The sequence below is a fragment of the Dendrobates tinctorius genome, unplaced genomic scaffold (assembly GCF_039654945.1).
Source record: "Dendrobates tinctorius isolate UK_male_01 unplaced genomic scaffold, ASM3965494v1 ptg000070l, whole genome shotgun sequence".
Classification (NCBI taxonomy): Eukaryota; Metazoa; Chordata; class Amphibia; order Anura; family Dendrobatidae; genus Dendrobates; species Dendrobates tinctorius.
In genome coordinates, this window is record NW_027361738.1 from 62,319,292 (window position 1) to 62,343,771 (window position 24,480).

Here is a 24,480-nt window from a genome sequence, read left to right on the forward strand (position 1 = left end):
GAGAAGGCAACAACTCTTGGCACAATGTAAGATACACAAGATGACTGTCGATTTTCCTTGGTCTGGGGCTCAGTACAAGATCTCGCCTGGTGGGGTAGCGAAGATTCTGAGAAAGGTCAGGAATCATCCCAGAACTACATGGGAGGACATGGTCAATAACCTGAAGAGAGCTGGGATCACAGTCTCAAACATTACCATTAGTAACACGCTACGCCATCATGGATTAAAATCCTGTAGGGCATTCAAGTTCCCCCTGCTCACGCCAGTACATGTCCAGGCCCATTTGAAATTCGCCAATGACTATCTGGATGATCCAAAAGGGGCATGCGAAAAGGTCATGTGGTCAGATGAGACCAAATTAGAACATTTTGGTAACAACTCCGCTCGCCGTGTTTAGAGGAAGATGAAGGATGAGCAGAACCCCAAGAACACTATCCCAACCATGAAGCATGGTGGGAGAAACGTCATACTTTGGGGGTGGTTTTGTTCAAAAAGGACAGGACAACTCTACCATATTGAAGGGAGGATGGATGGGGTCATGTATCGAGAGATTTTGGCCAGCAACCTCCTTCACTCATTAAAAGCATTGAAGATGGGTCGTGGGTGAGCCTTACAGCATGACAGTGACCTGAATCACACAGCCAGGGCAATTAAGGAGTGGCTCCGTTGAAACATTTCAAGGTCCTGGAGTGGCCTAGCCAGTCTCCAGACCTGAACCCAATAGAAAATCTTTAGAGGGAGCTGAATCTCAATGTGGCCCAGCGAGGGTTATAATAATAATAATAAATTTTATTTTTATAGCGCCGACATATTCCGCAGCACTTTACATTTCAGAGGGGATTTGTACAGACAATAGACATTACAGCATAAAAATAATCACATACAGTAGATTATAACAAATACCAAGAGGAGTAGGGGCCCTGCTCGCAAGCTTACAGTCTATGAGGAAAGAGGTAGACACGAAAGGTGGGTGGTAACAGTTGCCCTGATTGTATGGACCAGCCATAATGTTAAGTGTGTAACAGTACAGACACAGAGGGCTAATGGATGCATAAAGCATGTGGGAACATGATGCTGGGAACCTGGTTATGGTAAAACTTTTGGCTCTGCCACACAGGGATAGGTTAGGTTAATGTGTTGAGGCGATAGGCCAGTCTGAATAAATGTGTTTTCAGGACACGCTTAAAATTGTGGGGATTGGGGACTAATCGTATTGACCTGGGAAGTGCATTCCAAAGAATTGGCGCGGCACGTGTAAAGTCTTGGAGACGGGAGTGGGAGGTTCTGACTATTGAGGATACCAACCTCAGGTCATCAGCAGAACGGAGGGCGCGGGTAGGGTGGTATACTGAAACAAGGGAGGAGATGTAGGGTGGTGCTGAGCCATTGAGGGCTTTGTGGGTGAGGGTAATAAGTTTATACTGAATTCTGGAGTGGATGGGTAGCCAGTGTAATGACTGGCACAAGGTAGAGGCATCGGTGTAACGATTGGTGAGGAATATGATCCTGGCTGCAGCATTCAAGACAGATTGGAGAGGGGAGAGTTTGGTAAGAGGGAGACCGATTAGAAGAGAGTTACAATAGTCGAGACGAGAATGAATAAGAGAAACAGTAAGAGTTTTTGCAGAGTCAAAAGTAAGAAAAGGTCGAATTCTAGAAATGTTTTTGAGGTGCAGATGACAAGAGCGAGCCAGTGATCGAATGTGGGGGGCAAAGGAAAGCTCGGAATCAAGTATGACCCCAAGACAGCGGGCATGTTGCTGGGGAGTAATAGTGGAACCACACACGGAAATGGCAATGTCGGGTGTAGGTACATTAGTAGCGGGAGGAAACACAAGGAGTTCAGTCTTTGACAGGTTCAGTTTCAGATATAGTGAGGACATGATATTAGACACAGCGTTTAGACAATCGCCAGTGTTTTCTAGAAAGGCTGTCGTGATGTCAGGAGAAGAAGCGTATAATTGGGTGTCATCAGCATAGAGATGGTACTGGAAACCAAATCTACTGATTGTTTGACCAATAGGGGCAGTGTACAAGGAGAAGAGGAGGGGGCCTAGAACCGATCCTTGAGGAACCCCAACAGTAAGGGGAAGGTGAGAGGAGGAGGAACCGGCAAAAGAAACAGTAAAGGAGCGGTCGGAGAGATAGGAGGAGAACCAGGAGAGAACGGTGTCCTTGAGGCCAATGGAATGGAGCATAGTGAGGAGGAGCTGATGATCCACAGTGTCGAATGCTGCAGAGAGATCCAAGAGAATTAGCATGGAGTAATGACCATTTGATTTAGCTGTTAGCAGATCATTAGAGACTTTAGTGAGGGCAGTTTCAGTGGAGTGTAAAGAGCGGAAACCGGATTGGAGAGGGTCGAGAACAGAGTTTTCTGAGAGATAGCGGATAAGACGGGAGTGGACCAGGCGTTCCAGGAGTTTAGAGATGAAGGGAAGATTAGAGACAGGTCTATAGTTAGCGGCACAGTTTTGGTCGAGGGATGGTTTTTTAAGTAGTGGATGTATGATGGCATGCTTAAATGAGGAAGGAAAAATACCAGAAGAGAGAGAGAGGTTAAATATTTTAGTTAGGTGAGGGGTGACAGCAGGGGAAAGGGACTGGAGGAGATGTGACGGAAATGGGTCACTGGTGCAAGTAGTTGGGCGAGAAGATGCAAGGAGCCTGCTTACTTCTTCTTCTGTGACTGGTTCAAAATCAGAGAGTGAGTTAGATGCAGTGGGGGAGGGAGGACAGTGCATGGTATGAGGGGATTTGGAGATAATTTCCTGTCGGATCTGGTCAATTTTTTCTTTGAAGTAATTGGCCAGATCGTCAGCTCGGAGCTCCGTGGTTGGGGCCTGTACTCTTGGATTGAGTAGAGAATGAAAAGTGTCAAAGAGACGTTTCGGGTTATTGGACAGTGAGATGATGAGGGTGTTGAAATAGGTTTGTTTGGAGAGGTGAAGGGCAGTGTTGTATGTTCTAAGCATAAACTTAAAGTGGATGAAATCTTCGTGTAGATTGGATTTTCTCCACAGACGTTCGGCGCACCTGGAGCACCGCTCCAGGTTCCGAGGGTTCCGAAACCTGAAAGATCTGGAGAAGATCTGTATGGAGAAGTGGGCCAAAATCCCTGCTGCAGTGTGTGCAATCTTTGCCAAGAACTAGAGGAAACGTCTGACCTCTGTAATTTCAAACAAATGTTTCTGTATCAAATATTGTTTTTTTTCCTATTGTATCAAATACTTATTTCATGCAGTAAAATGCAAATTAATTATGTAAAAATCATACAAAGTGATTTTCTGGATTTTCTTTTAAGATTCTGACTATCATAGTTGAAGTGTACCTATAATAAAAAATTACAGAAGTGCAAAATTATCAGTGTATCAAATACTTATTTTCACCACTGTAGATAGATATAAGGAACATTGGAACAGTACCGTAAAAAATAGCTGTGGATGCAAAGCCTCCCAAACAAGTATCCAGTTTGTTTCGTAGATAAAGATAAAAAAGCAGGCAGCGCTCCAAAAAGTAAAGGTGAAAAAGTGGACTTTATTAGCCCATATGATGTGGCAACTTTTTGTTTGTGAACATTTCTCAAGCCTGAAACATTGCCACACCATATGAGCTAATAAAGTCCATTTTTTCACCTATACTTTTCGAAGTGCTGCCTGCTTTTTATCTATAGATAGATAGATACATACATACATACATACATACATGCAACATAAATAGAAGATAGAATACAGATAGATTAAAGATAGATAAAACATCGATACAAGCTAGATATTAGATAAAAAATACCGTATTTTCCGCTTTGTAAGACGCACTTTTTTCCCCCCAAAATTTGGGGGGAAAACAGGGGTGCGTCTTACAAAGCGGACATGCCTTACCTAGGCTGTGATCGGGGGCGTCCGGCGGTTGCTGGCCGCTGCTGCGGGTGTGTCCGGTGCCGCGTTGTGTGCCCGTCGATGCCCGGGGCTCTGCCAACATTGAGCGACAGGCCAGAGCCCCGGCATTTCCTCAGTTCCCTGTGTGCCGGTAAAAAGATGGCCGCCGGCGCGTGCGCAGATGGGATCTCGGGACCCAGTTCTCGAGAGATGAGATTTGAAATCTCATCTCTCGAGAGGTGGGTCCCGAGATCCCATCTGCGTACGCGCCGGCGGCCATTTTCCCTGGGTTCCCTGTGTGCGCGCGGTGGTGCCTGCAAAAAAATGGCCGCCGCGCGTGCGCAGATGGGATCTCGGGATCCAGCTCTCGAGAGATGAGATTTCAGATCTCATCTCTCGAGAACTGGTCCCGAGATCCCATCTGCGCACGCGCCGGCGGCCATTTTTTTTTTACCGGCACTTCAGCGCACATATACAGGGAACCGAGGAAATGCTGGGGCTCTGGTCTGTCGAACAATGTCGGCAGAGCCCCGGGCATCGATGGGCACACAACGCCGCACCGGAGCACCCGCAGCACCGGCTTCCAACCGCCGGACAAGTGGAGAAACCTGACACCAGCACAGGACTCTGCAGCAGCAACAGCACACATCGGAGCCCCCCCTCATCCATGAATGCGGCCTGCAGCATCACTCCACGCCTGCCTCCTCCAGCAGCGAGCCTGGGATCCCTCTACACCGCAGCCACCAACCCCGGTAAGCAATAAGATGCAAGGATTATAAGAGGCACCACCATTTTATTAAAAAATATTTTTTTCTTATTTTTCTCCTCAAAAATTGTGGTGCGTCTTATAATCCGGAGCGTCTTATAAAGCGAAAAATACGGTAGGTACATTGATAGATTAAGGACAGATAGATCTTTAAAGATGCATGGACAAAAAAATTATAAAGCATGTACATATTGCTTATATTCCTAGCTGTAATGTAAGGACCTAAAATGAAGATGTATGTAGTTGATGCCATTGTGTTTTTTTTTTTTAAATCATGCATTTACCACATATACTCGAGTATAAGCCGACCCGAATATAAGCCGAGGCATCTAATTTTGCCACGAAAACCTTGGTCAGCTTATTGACTCGAGTATAAGCCGGGTATGCATTGTCCCCTCATCCCCTATCCTTGTATGCATGGCTCCCCGGTCCCTGTCCTTGTATGCATATTTCATATAAAAAAACCCAAACATCCTACTCACCTTCCTGCGCGCCCTGGATGCATCTCGTTCCGGCGCCAGCAGCTCTTCCTGTCGAGCGATCACATGGCGCCGCTCATTAAGGTAATGAATATTCACTCTACGCCTATGGGAGCGGAGAGGCGTGCATATTCATTACCTTAATGAGTGGCGCCACGTGATTGCTCGGCAGGAGGAGCTGCTGGCGCCAGAACCAACAAGATGCAGGGACTTCACGAGGATGCGCAGGAAGGTGAGTAGGATGTCTTCTGGAAGCCGGCGGCTGCGAGTGTCAATGTGCGCGCTATAGGAGAAATGAATATTCATTTCTCTTTAGCAGCAGGCACAGTGACAGCTGCAGCCACCAGCTCCTGCCTCCTGTGATCCGCTGCTCCGCCACTCCCCCTCCCCCACCGGCCCTCTGAGACAATTGACTTGTGTATAAGCCGAGGGGGGCATTTTCAGCACAAAAAAATGTGCTGAAAAACTCAGCTTATACACGAGTATATACGGTAGTTATTATATGTTAACTTTTTTTATAAATCGATTTTAAATATTGTTGAATTTAAAAGTTAACATTTTATTCTAATTATATTTGTAAATACCGTATTTTGCGGATTATAAGACGGACCCCAAATTTTGAGGAGAAAAATAGGAAAAAAACCTTTTTTTTAATAAAATGGTGGTGCCTCTCATAATCCATGCGTCTTATTGCTTACCGGTAGTGATGGCTGCAGTGGACCAGGGTCGCTGCTGGAGGAGGCAAGAATGGCACGTTGCTGTAGGCCGCAGGCTGGGATGAGGGGGTGATCCAATGTGCGCCGCTGCGGGTGAAAATGGCTGCGGTGCTCTGTGGTGCGGGGGGCTCTGCGATGCGAAGGCTACCATATCGCAGTAATGGATGTCCGGGGGGCTCCGGGGAAATGGCTGCCATGGGCGGCGCATGCTCAGATTGAGATCTCAGTAATGAGATCTCCAGGGCCGAGATCTCGTCTACCGAGATCTCGTGACGAGATCTCGTTACCAAGCTCTCAATCTGAGCACGAGCCGCCTCCGGCGGCCATTTTCATGGAGGCCACTGCATCGCAATAATTGATATGCGGGGGGCTTCGGGCTTTCACAAAATGTCGGCGGAGCCCCCTGCACCACAGAGCACGACAGCCATTTTCACCCACAGCGGCGCACATCGGAACACTCATTCCAGCCTGCGGTCTGTAGCAACGCACCACTCCTCCAGCAGCGACCCTGCTCCACTGTGGCCGGAAAGGTATATCCGCATTATAAGACTCACCCACATTTTACCCCCAAATTTTGGGGGGAAAAAGTTTGTCTTATAATCCGAAAAATACAGTAATTGGTATGGTGATTGTAGATAACTGATTTTTTTGGGCTTGTATTAAAAAAACACCGCTGTTTGTAATGTGGTTAACAGCAGCATTTTTGCAACATAAACGTGGTGTTTGAAACCAGCATTAAATGGTTTGGTCTTATCCACTCAATCCTCTTCCTAAATGCTGAGTCTTTGTAAGAGGGCTGCTGCAGGACGGCATGTGTCACCCATGTGCAGCAACTCTCCGGGAGCTTCTAAGTGCAATCCCTGTGAGTGTAGGTTCACATGAGTGTATAAAACATTATTCAGACTTTTATCCAGAAATGTGGCACAATTTTTTTCTCACTTGTCATCCATATAAAGTACAATCTTTTTTTTTTTTGTTTTTTACAGCAACAGCTCTTAATAATTTACAAAACCATTTACAGTTTCCTATGTTACAACATTGCATTGCTGAAAAAATCGGATGCTATATTGTGGCTCCATACGGTATCCGATTTTTTTTCACGCACCCATAGACTTGAATGGTCGACTCTCATCCGACACCTAGAAGAAACTACTGCACGCTGCAATTTTTTTCACATGAAAATTTGGTCAGTGAAAAAAAAAATCACTCATCTGCACTGTCCCATTGAATAACATTGGTCCAAGTGCAGTGCATTGTTTTCTCACGAACATCACCTAGGCCGAAAATCAATTCATTTGCATGAGCCCTAAGTGGACGTTTCACTTGAATTTACATTATAAAACCCTGCTTTCCATGGCAGCACAAGTGTTTGAATAATAAAAAAAGAGCCAGAGCTGGGATTTCCCAAAGAACCCTTTAGCAGGCTATAGTCTATACTGTAGATTACAGCCTGTAGTCTGTGAATAGGATCCAGGTAGCAGGGGGGCATAATAACAGCCTGTCCTCTGGTTAATGGTTGTTGGGAAACCATGGGTTATGTGATGTCTCCCTCAGCCCTGTGTGTTATTATCAGAACTCTCTTTTTTGGGCAATTGTTAGTTGAGTAGTTCTTATTCTGCAATCTGCATCCTCTGGAGACCAATATGGGGCTTGTAGGAATAGATTCTCAGTTTGTAATGGGGATTATGACTAGTTATAATCTCAGATTGTCTGCTAAATGTGCGCAGCTTTTATTTATGGTGCCCTGTTAGGCCACATTACATATATCTACAGTGACATGTAAAAGTTTGGGCACCCCTGATCAAAATTACTGTTATTGTGAGCAGTTAAGCAAGTTGAAGATGAAATGATCTCTAAAAGGCCTAAAGTTAAAAAGGACACATTTCCTTTGTATTTTGGGCAAAAAAAAAAAATAATAAAATATATATATATATATATATATATATATATATATATATATATATATACAGTATGTGTGTATATATATATATATATATATATATATATATATATAGTCAGTTTTTATATTTTAAAAGTTGCAAAAAAATAAAACTTTTGCAAGTTTCAAAGCTTGTAAACACTTTTTGTAACCAGACAAGAGTCTTTCAATTCTGATTTGAAGGATTTTCATCCATTCTTTCTTGGAAAATTCTTCCAGTACTGTGAGATTCCTGGGTCGTGTTGCATCCTCTGCTATTTTGAGGTCTAGTCATAGACTTTCAATGATGTTCAGATCAGGGGACAGATCAGGGGACTGTGAGGGCCATTATGAAACCTTCAGCTTGCGCAATTTGAGGTCCTCTATTGTGGATTTTGACATGTGTTTAGGATCATTATTACAGTTGAGCAAATATGTTACGGTTCCTTCTTATTCGGCAAACTATAGCGTTTACCGAATAAGCTGCAGAGGGAACCTGGCTTCCTGGATCGGGCCAGCTGATCGCCGCCACAGCTGCATGTGTCGCGGCTGTGTCACTGTCACACCACAATCATGGAGAGCCTGTGTGTTGGGCTCTCTATGCATGTGCTGTGATATTGACACAGCCGCAACACATGCAGCTGCGGTGCAGCGCGATCCAGGAACCTGTGTTTCCTCTCTAGCGTATTCGCTAAGCGCTATAGCTTGCCGAATAAGAGAGAACCCGAACATATTCGCTCAACCCTAATCATTGTCCATTTGTAGAAGACATCCTCTTTTCAACATCAGCTTTTTTTACAGATGGTGTTATGTTTGTATCAAGAATTTGTTGTAATTTTATTGCATCCATCCATCCTTCTCTCTACCTGTGAAATGTTCTCTGTGCCATTGGGTACAACACAACCCCAAAGTATGATTGATCCACCCCCATGCCTAATGGTTGGCGAGATGTTCTTTTCCAGAAATTCTGTGACCTTTTTTCTCCACACATACCTTTTGATCCTTATGGCCAAAAAGTTCTATTTTAACCTCATTGGTCCACAGGACTTTTTTCCAAAAATGTATCAGGCTTTGACGGCAAGCTGGGGTCCTCACTAGAGTTGAGCGACTTTAGTCGGATCGGGTTTCATGAAACAAAATTTGTTTCAGATGAAACTGGTCCGACTAGGGCAACAAAAGTTGGAGTTTTGTCCGAAACCCAACCCCAATGCAAGTCAATGGGGAATAAAAGTCGGCATTGAGCGGATGAATGTCATCCAGGGTTCTGATTTGCAGATCTAGCAATCCTACGAGCAGCTCTCACTGAAATTTTGCTTGGTCTTCCAGACCTTGTCTTGCCCTCCACTGTTCCTGCTAATTGAAATTGAAAACGCTTTGCTTTCTTATAGTTTTCCCCTGTTTTGTGAGCCTCCATCATATTCAGAGTGCTAGGCAGCTGCTTAGAAGAACCTAGAGGAGGTTGGGTTTCTATAAAGCTGAGAAATTTGCATTACCTGAACTTTCCTAACAATGATAGTGAACAAATCATAACCCTAACAGTCTAATTAAGGTCTGAAATCTTGTTCAAAGGTATCTGAGCACACAATTCTCCAAGGATACGCAAACTTTTGCATCGACCTGTTTCTCTTTTTGTAATCTTTAAAATGAAAGAGACATATATATATATCATAAAATTCAAGATAAAAAGCGGACGGCACCGCTGTTACCGTGTGACTTCAAATGATGTGCGGCATGCAGAAGCTCAGCAGCTGGGAATCTCGGGTGCCAGACCTGGAAACAGTCAATCCTGGGAATCCATGCAAAGAAAAGAGGTCGCACTCATCGAGATGGAAGTTTCACTGATTTATTGACATATCATGAACATGTCAAGTCGGGGGAGTGACATAAGGAGTGCAAGAAAGGCTGACAACGGCCGTTTCGCGCTGCTCGAGCGCTCGAGCAGCGTGAAACGGCCGTTGTCAGCCTTTCTTGCACTCCTTATGTCACTCCCCCGACTTGACATGTTCATGATATGTCAATAAATCAGTGAAACTTCCATCTCGATGAGTGCGACCTCTTTTCTTTGCATGGATATATATATATATATATATATATATACGCACACATACACATATATATATACACATACACAGCTCTGGCAAAAATTACACACACAAAATTACAAATTACTACATTACTACAGGTCCGTAGAAGCGAGAAACGGCCGTCATCGCTCGCAGACTCCTGTTCCCATTCTTTCCGCTAGCATGTTTTAATTGCCGTCAATAATGTGTGGACTTCTGAGACCGATGAGTGCCACCTCTGTTCCTTCTATATAAGAGATATATATATATATATATATATATTACTAGCTGAAGAGCCGGGCGTTGCCCTGGCATAGTAACTAACTGTGGTTAGTTATAACAAATAATGGCGGAAGTAAAGAGGCCTTATTTTTCCTGCACCTCATGTTCCTTCTTTTTACACAGCCTCCTCCTGCACCTCACGCTCCTCCTTTATACACAGCATTTTTCTGCAGCACAGCTTTTATATACACACAGTGGCAGGCAGTGTCACTGGGCAGACAGCGCTGCCCTGTCCCCTCCATGCCAGCACTGCCCTGTCCCCTCCATGCCAGCACTGCCCCGTCCCTTCCATAACAGCACTACTGCCCCATCCTCTCAGTGCCAGCACTGCCCCGTCCTCTCCATGCCAGCACTGCTCCGTCCCCTCCATGCCAGCAGTGGGCCTCCACCGCTCTCAGGTCGTTCCCGTTAACCCCTATTAGGCCTGCGGAGACCCGTAGCAGATCACGGGTGTGACTTACGCCTTCTACATGGGTTTGCGCCTCTTCCTGCTGGCGTACATGATGTTGGTGTTCATGTCGCTGCTCTTCTCCAGCGCAGACTGACAGCGGGGGCAATGCCTGTGTGTGGTGGGTTTCTTCTTTACTTCCTGCCAGGCTAGCAGCTGGTGCACAGATCAAATCCCGGGTCCGGAGAGTTTCTGGGCTTTATGTCCCAATCAGCACATTGGCGGTGATGAGCAGTGCAGACAGAGTGAAATTCTGGAGAGGGGCTGTCACTACTGCTGGAGAAGATGCCCCCACGCTACCTGCTGCTGCTTTTTTCCTCTTTTCCCTGGCTGAACTGTTGGTAGATGCGAGATCCTGGGAAGCTAAAGGACCTGTGATGATGTCATGAACATGTGACCAGTCACGTGCTTGGGAGGAGGAGTCAGACGCAGGGCTGTGCTGCTGCTGGAGTAGAAGTATCAGCTCATGTCACAGAGCAAGGTCTTATATCACATCACTGGGGGAAGTATAGGAACCCCATATACATGGGATCAGAGGGTCCCTGCAGAAGAGCTGTGTGTGCAATGTATGTGAGGTCAAGTTGTGTGTCACAACTATTGTCGGGTGTCCCTGGAGCAGGGGCTCTTTCCCTGTGGCTATGCGGAGTGGACGGGGCTCTGTGGATTGGGCGTGGCTTGATACACACACACACACACACACACACACACACATATACTACATACAGGTCACCAAGACAATTTTGTGTTTTCCATGAAAACTCATACTTTTATTAATCAAATGAGTTGCCAAATGAATTTAAAATCTAGTCCAGAGATTGACAAGGTTCGAAAAAAGGTTTTTATTTGAAAACCTTTGCTTTCGTCAAAGAATGCTCCCTTTGCAGCAATTACAGCATTGCAGACCTTTGGCATTCTAGCAGTTAATTTGCTGAGGTAATCTGGAGGAATTTCACCTCATGCTTCCAGAAGCCCCTCCCACAAGTTGGTTTGGCTTGATGGGCACTTTTTGCGTACCATACCGTCAAGCTACTCCCACAACAGCTCAATGGGGTTGAGATCTGGTGACTGCACTGGCCACTCCATTACAGATAGAATACCAGCTGCCTGCTTCTTCCTTAAATAGTTCTTGCATAATTTGGAGGTGTGCTTTGGGTCATTTTCCTGTTGTAGGATGAAATTGGCTCCAATCAAGCGCTGTCCACAGGGTATGGCATGATGTTGCAAAATGGAGTGATAGCCTTCTTTATTCAAAATCCTTTTGACTTTGTACAACTCTCCCACTTTACCAACACCAAAGCAACCCCAGACCATCATATTACCTCCACCATGCTTGACAGATGGCATCAGGCACTCTTCCAGCATCTTTTCAGTTCTGTGTCTCACAAATGTTCTTCTGTGTGATCCAAACACCTCAAACTTGGATTCGTCTGTCCATAACACTTTTTTCCAATCTTCCTCTGTCCAATGTCTGTGTTCTTTTACCCATATTAATCTTTCCCTTTTATTAGCCAGTCTCAGATTTGGCTTTCTCTTTGCCACTCTGCCCTGAAGGCCAGCATCCCGGAGTCGCCTCTTCACTGTAGACGTTGACACTGGCGTTTTGCATGTACTATTCAATGAAGCTGCCAGTTGAGGACCTGTGAGGCGTCGATTTCTCAAACTACAGACTCTAAGGTACTTGTTTTGTTGCTCAGTTGTGCAGCGGGGCCTCCCACTTCTCTTTCTACTTTGGTTAGAGCCTGTTTGTGCTCTCCTCTGAAGGGAATAGTACAAATGGTACACACCGTTGTAGGAAATCTTCAGTTTCTTGGCAATTTCTCGCATGGAATAGCCTTCATTTCTAAGAACAAGAATAGACTGTCAAGTTTCACATGAAAGTTCTTTTTTTCTGGCCATTTTGAGAGTTTAATGGAACCAACAAATGTAATGCTCCATATTCTCAACTAGCTCAAAGGAAGGTCAGGTTTATAGCTTCTCTATTCAGCCAAACTGTTTTCAGCTGTGTTAACATAATTGCACAAGGATTTTCAAGGGTATTCTAACCATCCATTAGCCTTCTTACACAGTTAGCAAGCAGAAAGTACCAAACAGAAAGTACCATAAGAACACTGGAGTGATGGTTGTTGGAAATGGGCCGCTATACACCTATGAAAATATTGCATTACAAACCAGACGTTTGCAGCTAGAATAGTCATTTACCACATTAACAATGTATAGAGTGTATTTCTGAATCATTTAATGTTAGCTTCATCTTCATTGGAAAAGACTGTGCATTTCTTTCAAAAATAAGGACATTTCTAAGTGACCCTAAACTTTTGAAAGGTAGTGTACATACACTCAGCTTTATATATATAGATATACATATCTATATATAACTTTTACATGCTACTGTCAGTGGGATCAACCTTCCAAAGTCGTATATAGGAGCATTCACGTCATAGAAAGTTGCATACAATATAAAATGATTTATTGATATTTGTGATCTGATGTCTTATTCCTGAGAACTCCACATTTTCGTTATATGTAAATGAACTGTTAAGATCTATGGGCTGGACATATATCTCCACGAGAATCTGTCTCCAGAGCTTATGTTAAATGAACAGTGGAGTTACCAGTGTGAAACATGTAGATCAGGAGAGCAGATTGTCAGTAATTACATGTCTCACAATAGTAATGCCCCCTTTCATTTAACATAAGCTCTGGAGGCAGATTCTCAGAGAGATCTGTGTCCGGCCCATAGATCTTAGCCGGTCATTTACATATTAAAAAAAAGTGGATTTCTATGGAAAAAGATATTGGATCACAGATATCAAGGTATAATTTTATTCAGCTTCCTATATCTTGTATGCCCATATAGATGGCTTAGGAGGGTTAATCGCACTGTTAGATTCCCTTTAAGACCATTCTATAGTAGATTTAGATCTTCTATTTTCCTATTCCATTGCCAATAATTACAAAGAGAAGAAAATCTTTTATTGGCATATGTAAATTGAAAAAAGCTGGCGGCATTATTGCTGAAAAGTCACATAATTTCCAATACATAAAACAATATGGATCCTTTTATTTCTTTATTGCTGTGTATCCAGCTTATTATGTATAAAATTAGACATTAGGACTGACATAAAATCTAAAATAGAAATGAAAAAAAAATTGGTAATTTTGATAAAACCAATTAAGCTGATTGACCGCATAACACATGTGAAATATATGCACGTTAATAGATTCATTAAAAATGCCACATTGTTGCCAACTGCCAAGATTTCCTGCTGATGCCAAATCTATACTTCTTGTGTTATTCTTCCTTTGTGCTTTGAATAATGTAGAGAGATGCTACATTTTATCATTTTAAACGCGCGATTTTGCAGCGAAAACGCAAAAAAAAGCATCCCATGCATTCCTATGGCATTCCGCACATGCTGTGCTAATGTAAAAAATAGAATTAAAACAAAAAAATCGTCATATTCTCACCTTCCGATGTCCCTCGCAGCGTCACCAGGCCTCAGCGATGCTCCCGGCAAGTCCTGTTCCCAGGGATGCCTTGCGGCAATGACCTTTGATGACGTTGCGGTCTCGCGATACCGTAGCGGTCTTGCGAGACGACGTCTTCAAAGGTCATTGTTGCAAGGCATCGCTGGGAACGGGACCTGCCGGGAGCATCGCGATGATCGGGAACGCTGCGCGGGATGCCGGAAGGTGAGAATATCACGATTTTTTTATTTTTTTTAATTATTTTTAACATTAGATCTTTGTACTAGTGATGCCGCATAGGCAGCCTCAATAGTAAAAAGTTGGTCACACTAGTCAAACACTATGTTTGACGAGTGTGACCAACCTGTCAATCAGTTTTCCAAGCGATGCTACAGATCGCTTGGAAAACGCTAGCATTCTGCAAGCTAATTACGCTTGCAAATTGCTAGTTTTTCTGCGGGAAATAGGCGGGAATTTAAAATGTGGTTTTCTCACCTATTTCCCGTGGAATGGAATTCCCGTGGAAATTTCCGCGGGAATTCCACACGTGTGCACATAGCCTTAGGTTTACTTTTATAGTGTTATAGACACTCATTAGTAAAACTGAAGCGGGCACTGCCATCTCTGTTACCTTACCTTTCCCCATACCGGGTTGGCACTAGTTTTGTGGGCACAAAATATGTTGGAGGGAGCAAAAATTACTGTGCATGGGCTCATTCAGACATCAGTGATTTTCTCTTCCGAGTTTCACCAGTGTTTTTTAATCAGTGTTTAATCAAAGTTTGGTCAATTTATCACTTTTTTCCATCAGAGTTTGGGCCAAGTTTCATTAGTTTTTCTCAAAAAATAAACAGAAAAAAAAAGTTTCTATATTTTGCTAATTTGCAGTCCGTGACCAACGACATCCGATTTTTTTTTTTCACAGATCCATAGATTTGCATTGCTGTTTTTGATCTGGCACTCGGATCAATACTGGACATGTCTCTTCAATTTGGCACGGACCACCAGGTGTGCGAAAAATCACTGATGTTTGAACGGCCGCATTCCCTATTAGGGCGCATTCAGACATCTGATTTTTTCCACGTACGGACCAATTATTCTTATCAGACTGATCAGAGTTTGATCAGAGTGTGGTGCGAGTATCATGTGATTTTCTTATATGTGAAGAAATTAAAGGGAATCTGTCATCAATTTTTTTGACTTTTGACTTTCTCTTTACTAATATGGGGAACTGATTGCTTAAAGGAAAAAGTTTTAAAGGGAAATCTTTCACCCCATTTTCGGCCTATAAGCTGTGGCCACTGCCATCAGGGGCTTACCTACAGCATTCTGTAATGCTGTAGATAAGCCCCCAATGTAACCTGAAAGATAAGAAAAAAGAGTTATATTATACTCACCCAGGGGCGTTCCGGGTCCGGTTCGGGTCTGGAGGGAGTCGCGGTCCGGTCCGGCGCCTCCCATCTTGCAGCGATGACGTCCTCTTCATTCCTGCCCATCGCGGCTCTGGCGCAGGCGCACTGCTCTGCCCTGTTGAGGGGAGAGCAGATTACTGCAATGCGCAGGTGCCGGAAGAGGTCCAGCACCTGCGCACTGCAGGAAAACAAAATATCTCCACCTTCTCCGTTCTGAGAGTCCTTGAAAATTGGACTGCACTTGGATGTCGTCCAAGCGCGGACCGATTTTTTTTCACAGATCCATTGACTTGCATTGCTGATTTTGATCTGATCCTCTGATCAAAATTGGATATGTCGCCAATATTTTCCACGGACCACAGAGTTTGCAATTTCAATTGTGCCACTGAACCTGATAGGGCCCAGGAGGTCCCAAATGTGGTCATTGTGATGGGTCCTACATGGAACTTTGGAGATTTAAGTTACCCCTTTCATAACCCACATTTATTCAGTAAATAGCAGATCATCTTTCTAATAGAAAATAGAAAGGTAAAGGGATTCCTTTTTTCCAGGATTATTGTATTTATTGCATCTTCAGCATGAAAATAATGGTCCTCTGCCTTTTATACGAGGGATTTGATGTTGTTAAACTCTAGAATATAGTAGAATTTCCAGTTGGCACCTGCTTTGGTTTCCTAGATATTCCGGTACTTCGAGGCTTTGTCTCCAATTCTTTTAGCGGGTCTCTGTGTCAGTCTTTGCAGTTCCTCAAATTCAGTCTTAGATTGAAGTGTTTTTCACATTAAGGTTCACCAAGCCTGCTAATTAAGAGGAATCTCAGTGTTCTTTACATACCCTTTCACCCTAACACGTGTCTAAAGGTAAAAAAAAAATAGTAGCCTCTTCCAAATTTTTTTCTTTTTTTTTTTTCCAGTCTTTTACCAAAACAGTCTAATTTAATGGTTCAATGTTCTGAGCATTTACAAAACAGATTTAACATAAAACAGCTGGTAGACACATATCTAGACATAATAACTTTTATATACCAGTACTGTTCATTGTGCTCAAATTCCAGCAGTACTTTCTTCCACAAATTTCTGTAATGAATAATAACATTTCCTAGTTTTCAAAGTGGATCACTTCCATATTCATTAGTCAGGCCAATTGCCTTAAAGAGGCAGTCGCAGCTTCTATTGTTTAACTGGAATGGTGTTTGTGATGACGAAAAGATTTATTAAAGAATATTTTTCAAGCAATATTTTTAATCGCTGCATTATTATAATAGAGGCTGTGTAACAACGAAAAAGGAACATATAAAATGTAAAGAGCTGGAGACACAGATCCCAAAGATGCAATTATTAAGTCTGAACTAATTGAGTGGTCCGTGCAAAATTGCGCAGACATGTACAATGTTATTAACAAATAATGGAGAACCCCAGATAAACCCTCACTAGAAATCTTTAAAAATTCACATTAATTTTTTATCTAAAATATAAATAACTTACAGTATGAAATCCAGTCCCTAGTCTGCCTGATTAATTTATATTATAGTGCTCGCTGCTCTCTATATTGATGTAGTACGTAGCACCCCAGGATGCTACCACTTATCTGACAGAATAGGACAATGTATTTTATCACACTTGTCCCCCCAACTTGTTTCACTGTGTTAGCGGTGTCATCAGGGGATGGGACTTTTGCTTGAATCCCCTGATGATGTCATCCCCTGATGAAGCCACTATCGTGGCTAATATATAAGACATTTATGATATATCCATAAATCTAAACTTTCACAGTCCCCATATACACTGCTCAAAAAAAAAAAAGGGAACACTCAAATAACACATCCTAGATCTGAATGAATGAAATATTCTCATTGAATACTTTGTTCTGTACAAAGTTGAATGTGCTGACAACAAAATCACACAAAAATCATCAATGGAAATCAAATTTATTAAACAATGGAGGCCTGGATTTGGAGTCACACACAAAATTAAAGTGGAATGTAATGTCCTTAAAACAAGTCAAAATGATGCTCAGTATTGTGTGTTGTTTCCACGTGCCTGTGTGGCCTCTACATGCCTGTATGACCTTCCTACAACGCCTGGGCATGCTCCTGATGAGGTGGCGGATGGTCTCCTGAGGGATGTCCTCCCAGACCTGGACTAAAGCATCCGCCAACTCCTGGACAGTCTGTGGTCCAAAGTGATGTTGGTGGATGGTGCGAGACATGATGTCCCAGATGTGTTCAATCGGATTCAGGTCTGGAGAACGGGCAGGCCAGTCCATAGCTTCAATGCCTTCATCTTGCAGGAACTGCTGACACACTCCAGGCAAATGAGGTCTGGCATTGTCCTGCATTTGGAGGAACCCAGGGCCAACCACACCAGCATATGGTCTCACAAGGGGTCTGAGGATCTCATCTCGGTACCTAATGGCAGTCAGGCTACCTCTGGCGAGCACATGGAGGGCTGTGCGGCCCTCCAAAGAAATGCCACCCCACACCATTACTGACCCACTGCCAAACCGGTCATGCTGAAGGATGTTGCAGGCAGCAGATCGCTCTCCATGGTGTCTCCAGACTCTTGTCACATCTGTTACATGTGCTCAGTGTGAACCTGCTTCCATCTGTGAAGAGCACAGGGTGCCAGTGGCGAATTTGCCAATCCTGGTTTTCTGTGGCAAATGTCAAGTGTCCTGCATGGTGTTAGGCTGTGAGCAAAACTCCCATCTGTGGACGTTGTGCGCTCAGACCATCCTCATGGTATCGGTTTCTGACCATTTGTGCAGACGCATGCACATTTGTGGCCTGCTGGAGGTCATTTTGCAGGGATCTGGCAGTGCTCCTCCTGTTCCTCCTTGCACAAAGGCTGAGGTAGCGGTCATGCTTCTGGGTTCTTGCCCTCCTACGGCCCCCTCCACAGCTCCTGGTATACAGGCCTGTCTCCTGGTAGCGCCTCCAGCCTTTGTACACTACGCTGACAGACACAGCAAACCTTGCCACAGCTCGCATTGATGTGCCATCCTGGATGAGCCACTTGTGTGAGTTGTAGAGTCCATCTCATGCTACCATGAGTGTGAAAGCACATCCAACATTCAAAAGTGACCAAAACATCATCCAGAAAGCATTGGTACTGAGATGTGGTCCTCACCTGCCGAACCACCCATTTATTGAGGGTGTTTTCATAATTGCCAATAATTTTCATCTATTTGCTCAACAGCATGTGAAATTGATTGTCAATCAGTGTTGCTTCCTAAGTGGACAGTTTGATTTCATAGAAGTTTGATTTACTTGGAGTTATATTGTCATGATCCATGCTGGATTATGACAGGTTTTGAAGAAGTAACCTTTTTTTCCTTTGAGCTGTTTGCTCAGGGTTGGTTTTGCCCCCGGTGGCCATTAGGGTTATTACTCAGTGGTGTCTTTTGTTCTAGTTTGCCCTCGGTGGTGGTTAGTGTTATTGTACATGATTATGAAGCAGGTGTGATTGCTGGCTTTTACCTATAAAAGAGTGTCAGGTGGTTGCAATCACTGTTGGTGATATTGCTCATATCCAACCTAGTCTGGTGGAGGAAGGAACAACTGAGAGGAATTCCTTGCAGCTCAGGCAGAGCTCTGGTGTAAAGTCTGGTGAAGGAAGGAATTACAGAGAGGTGTTCCTTGCAGCTTTGACAAAGCTTGGAGAAGTAGCAGCTATTCTTGAGGAAAGCTGCATTCTGGTGGTGGACTCTGTTGCTGGGAGCAATAGCAACATAGCAAAGCTAAGTGGTGTTTCCCTGTTTGTATTTTTCCCTTGTGTGTATTAGTACAGCGGTGGGGCCAGTGCTTGCACCACCCAGCTCCCTAGCAAGGGATAGGTGTAGGGTGTGCTAGGGTGACAGGTTCAGGCTCGGTGACAGGTGAGGAGCCTGTATAGGGAATGTTAGGAGTGTGAGGGACACTGACTCAGGGGCGTGCAGGAGGTCTCCATGTCCCCGTTCCCTATCACAGGTCCCACCACTGTAACTGTTTCCCCTTTCCCATGTCTTGTTGTGTTAGTTACCGGCCTGCAGGTCGTGTCACACAGGACAGTTATACGTGCCGTGTCTTGTTGTCTTAGGTACCGGCCTGCGGGTCATGTCACACAGGACGGGTCCACGTGATATTGTCACCAACCATAACATTTTTCTCTGGTGGGCCATGGGCCAAGGGCAGACCGGTGAGCAGTTGTTGATGGCCCTCACTGAGATTAGTGAGGAGCTGAATGATGCGGTTCAGCAGCACCTGCAGCGGAATTATGGGTTTGAGGCCTACCCTCTGCCTCAACGAGAGGGTCGATATTCAGCTTTGGCCAGGATGTGCCGTGGAGTCCCTGCTGGGGAGCAGGACTTGCTTATACAGGCGGACGTACCCAGGCAGGTGGGTGGAGTTGGTGTCCCCATGGTGCTGCCTGGTGTTTCCCAAGGTGAAGGGGTACGTCCCTGTAGTGAGCAGACTGAGTTAGTCCTTGGTACTCACGCTGAAACTTCGGTTATATCAGAGAAGCCATGTCCCCCTGGTCGTGTGGAGGAAGACAACCTGGGAGTGCATATTTCTTCCTCGCCCTCAGAAGGTACTATGTCAGCAGAGGTGATGGTTGGAGAGATACCTGAGGGCATACCGGTGCTTGTTAACAGTGGAGCAGAAGTCAGTCTGGTGGATTCTCAGTTTGCCCAGACTCATGGTCTGAGGTGTGAGACGCCGGACAAACCCATAAGTGTCCAGGCCATTAACTCTGTCCCACTGAGCCAGGGGGGTTAAACCAAGTCGTAGAAGACATTGTGTGGCATAGTGGACATCAACATGAGTCCCAGTCATACTTCGCCTTGGAGGGAAAGGTAGCACCTATCGTTTTGGACCCCCTTGGTCTAAAAAACACAACCCGGTCTTAGATTGGGGACTAGGGAAGTAGTCAGCTGGGAGCAGGCGTGTGAGGGCTGCTGCCTAGGGGCTACTGTCCCTGCTGTCTCTCTACAATCGTCCCCTTCCTCTCCAGTGAGAGCAGTGGAGGTGCTGCAGGAGAGTAGGGGCAAGGCTCAACCCTCGCCATTAGCCAACCCTGAGAGGTGCAGACCTCGTAGTAGGAGGGGTTGGAGGGTGGTGTTTCCCTTGGTGAATTGCGGGGGTGTGAGTGTGGTGACACAGGGGGACGCCTCTGTTGTCAGTTCCAGAATGAGTTCACTGAATTTTGACAAACGAATGTGTGGCAATAAACGTTCAGGTCCGGACCTGTGTGTGAATGAGCATGTATGGGTGGCCACCAAAAGCATCCAGTGGAAGTGTGTTGTGGGGGTCTGGAATTCTCAGGTGATCGGGCCGTATCTGGTGTCGGCTGTCCAGGGCCCGGAGACTTACCAGCTGAACTTACCCACATACTTGCCCATACACCTCTCGTTCCCCAGATCGGCGCTTTGGAGATAGGTAGTGCCTCCAGAACATACATTGCCAATACCAGCGGTGCTCGTTTGTCATTAACCTGAGGTACAGGTAGTTGCAGAGGTGAACTCTGCATCTGGGCGTCCTGTTGTGAGTTCATTTTCCCCTTCGTCACTGAGGTCTGGTGAACTCCCTATTCTGGTAAAGGAAGGTAATGAGCCTGATTATCAGGCACCTGAGCCTAATGAGGATGACTGGCTGAGTGGAGTCACGGACTGGATATAAGGCTGCCGACGCCCTTCTGCCCTGCGGGTGATTTCTCTGTGGACTTCTAGGACACCAGTCTGATTCCTGCTCCTCTAAAGCTAAGTTTTCTGCTTTGCCTGTTAGCATTTGTGTTTTGTTTTTGTTTTCCTTGCTTTTCTGGATTCTGCCATTCCCTGCTGGGGTGAGCTGAATCTCCTTTTGCCGGTTGCTCTGTCTTCAGAATATTCCTGAGTACTGACATAGCTTTTTGAAGCCTAGCGTCTTCAGGGCCTTTTTCACTGTCAGTCTGTTGGCTCTTATTTTCATAGGGTTTTTCACGGATTGCAGACAGCAGCCTTCCTGTCCTTTCCTATCTAGTTAGCTTGGGCCCCGTCTTTGCTCAGTCTATCTTTCTGTCTGTGTTAGTGTTTTCATCTTGCTTCACCGTCATTATATGTTGGGGGCTGCCTATTGCTTTGGGGTTTGCTCTGGGGCAGTTTAGATTTCCCCTTTCTTCCTTTAGGCTTATTTAATTCTCCGGCTGTGATCGAGGGGTCTAGGGCATCGTAGGAACCCCGCACGGCTACTGTTAGTTGTTGTGGATAGGATCAGGGGTCTGCAATCCGATAGCTGCCAACCTCTCTGGTTTTCTGGACTTAGCTAGCATTTCTGTTTTTGCCTCCTACGGTGACTCAATCATAACAGCGTCCCCTCTGTAGATGATTCTCTGATGAGGAGCGGTCTTGAGGGTCCAGAGGCCCCTCATTAAAGGGAGGGTACTGTCATGATCCATGCTGGATTATGACAGGTTTTGCATAAGTAACCTTTTTTTCCTTTGAGCTGTTTGCTCAGGGTTGGTTTTGCCCCCGGTGGCCATTAGGGTTATTACTCAGTGGTGTCTTTTGTTCTAGTTTGCCCCCGGTGGTGGTTAGTGTTATTGCATATGATTATGAAGCAGGTGTGATTGCTGGCTCTTACCTATAAAAGAGTGTCAGGTGGTTGCAAACACTGTTGGTGATATTGCTCATATCCAACCTAGTCTGGTGGAGGAAGGAACAACTGAGAGGAGTTCCTTGCAGCTCAGGCAGCGCACTGGTGTAAAGTCTGGTAAAGGAAGGAATTACAGAGAGGTGTGTTCCTTGCAGCTCTGACAAAGCTTAGAGAAGTAGCAGTTATTCTGGAGGAAAGCTGCATTCTGGTGGTGGACTCTTGCTGGGAGCAATAGCAACAGAGCAAAGCTAAGTGGTGTTTCCCTGTTTGTATTTTTTCCTGGTGTTTATTAATGTACAGCGGTGGGGCCAGTGCCTGCACCACCCAGCTCCCTAGCAAGGATAGGTGTAGGGTGTGCTAGGGTGACAGGTTCCGGCTCGGCGACAGGTGAGGAGCCTGTATAGGGAACGTTAGGAGTGTGAGGGACACTGACTCAGGGGAGTGCAGGAGGTCTCCACATCCCCATAACCTATCGCAGGGCCCACCGTTGTAACTGTTTCCCCTTCCCCGTGTCTTGTTGTCTTAGTTACCGGCCTTCAGGTCGTGTCACACAGGACAGTTACACGTGTCGTGTCTTGTTGTCTTAGTTACCGGCCTGCGGGTCGTGTCACACAGGACGGGTCCACGTGACATATAATGTGTTGTTTAAGTGTTCCCATTATTTTTTAGCAGTGTACATTAGACTTATGTCAGCTAAAACGGCCGATATCAAACATTTGGCAGACAGTCTAATGTGTATGGAGGCGCCCTACTCTCACCCAACAGACTATTTTCGAGAGAGACCTACTCTCACCCAACATATTATTTACGAGAGAAACCTACTGTCTCCCAACAGATTATTTTCGAGAAAGACAAGTTCCCGGCTTATTTGATCTCTGACTGCTGATCATTTTGTTCTCTGAGAAATAAACTACCAGCAGAGATGTCTGGCAGGAGGTCTCTCATGGAGAACTCAGGAGCACTCGGCCGAGTGTCCCTGTGTATGGAGGCGTTTGGGGAGATAGCTGCTGGCCGAACCATTGTTTGTTTGACAGCTATCTAAAATATATGGGACGCTTTACTGTGACATACATGACATGATTGATAGCAGAACCCAATGGTAGCTACTGTCAACTGCAATATAATTGTCTTGATTCAAAAATGTAGAAGGCCTGAGGATGGTCTTGGTTAATAATTAGCATCCATGTGCACATTCATTATATTTTAGGCACACGTTTGTTTTACCAATTGATTGTTTCTGACGTCACACAGTCATGTGTCCAGCAAAAGCTGCAATGTCTGAACAGCACTTATCGGCGCTTACTGTCCCCGTGTTTATTTAGTTGTAATCTATGAAATAAGAAAAAGACTTGGTTTTGGAACCTGATTTAGCTTTGAGATTATTTTTTCCTGGCTGAATTCTGTTTGCTACTTTTTTTTTTTTTTACTTAAGTTGATGAACTCTGATTTTCTGTGGAGAGAGAGCTAGAGGGTTTTACTTTCTGGAAAATAGATCTCGCTAAATTTAATTTACTTTTTAATGCAAAATAAAGTCTCTTTGCTTATCCCTATGCCACATACAGTCCATTTTCAACCTGTTCCAGATGCCGGAACATCTCAGATTTGAGACGTACTAAAGACATAAAAAAATCATAAAATAGTTAGAGTTATAGATGATCATAGAGAATATAAAGCCAATGACAACATAGATTGTGTACAGCAAAATCGATATTTTATCTGTAAACCATTTCCATGTGAGATGCTTTTGTACTATTGCAACCGAGGCTAAAGAATAGGCAGTACATCACTGACTTTTCCCAGTTTCAGCCAAGTAGTCGGCAGACATTTGAGTCTAAGGCAATTATTCACATAATATCTAGTTTTATGACCGTTTACTATAGGGTCTATACATTTATGTAGCACTGATACAGCGCCACCCCCAACAAACTGTTGTGTCAGGTATTGCAGCTCATCAATATAGGTATATTGTAATGTCTACATCACACTCTGTCAGTATAGTACTCTATTACACAGGGGCATAAATTTTGGGGGACACAGGTGGCAGTCGCACCTGAGTTATGGTATCGGCATAATAAAGAGAAACATATTAAGTGATTTGAGATAAATTACTGTTTATCAGGAGACCCTTACTCCTTCATGATCGGGCGGCGTTCCATTTTTGTTCATTTTTTTTTCCTCCCTTACGTCCAGGAGCCATATTTTTTGATTTTCCATTAACATAGCCATATCAAGGCTTTTTTTTGTTTTTTTTTTAAGGCGTTAGCAGCAATTATGAGAGCATAGCGCTGACCGCTGTTGTTGTTTAACACTGCTAGCATCTGCTAAGTATAGTACAGGCTCAGTTTCTGAGACAGTTCCATTCAGAGGAACCCAAAATAGATCACACCACGACGTTCTGTGTTGTAAATGGAGTTAATTATCACATACAAACTGTGGACAAGTGTGG

The 24,480-nt window shown here is 44.6% G+C and overlaps 1 protein-coding gene across 2 annotated transcripts in view; it reads left to right on the plus strand.

Moving 5' to 3' along the window:
- The window catches only part of ODAD2 (outer dynein arm docking complex subunit 2), a 228,821-nt gene that overhangs the window by 137,833 nt on the left and 66,508 nt on the right, over nucleotides 1–24,480 (plus strand). The gene's annotated exons all lie outside the window — the stretch shown is intronic.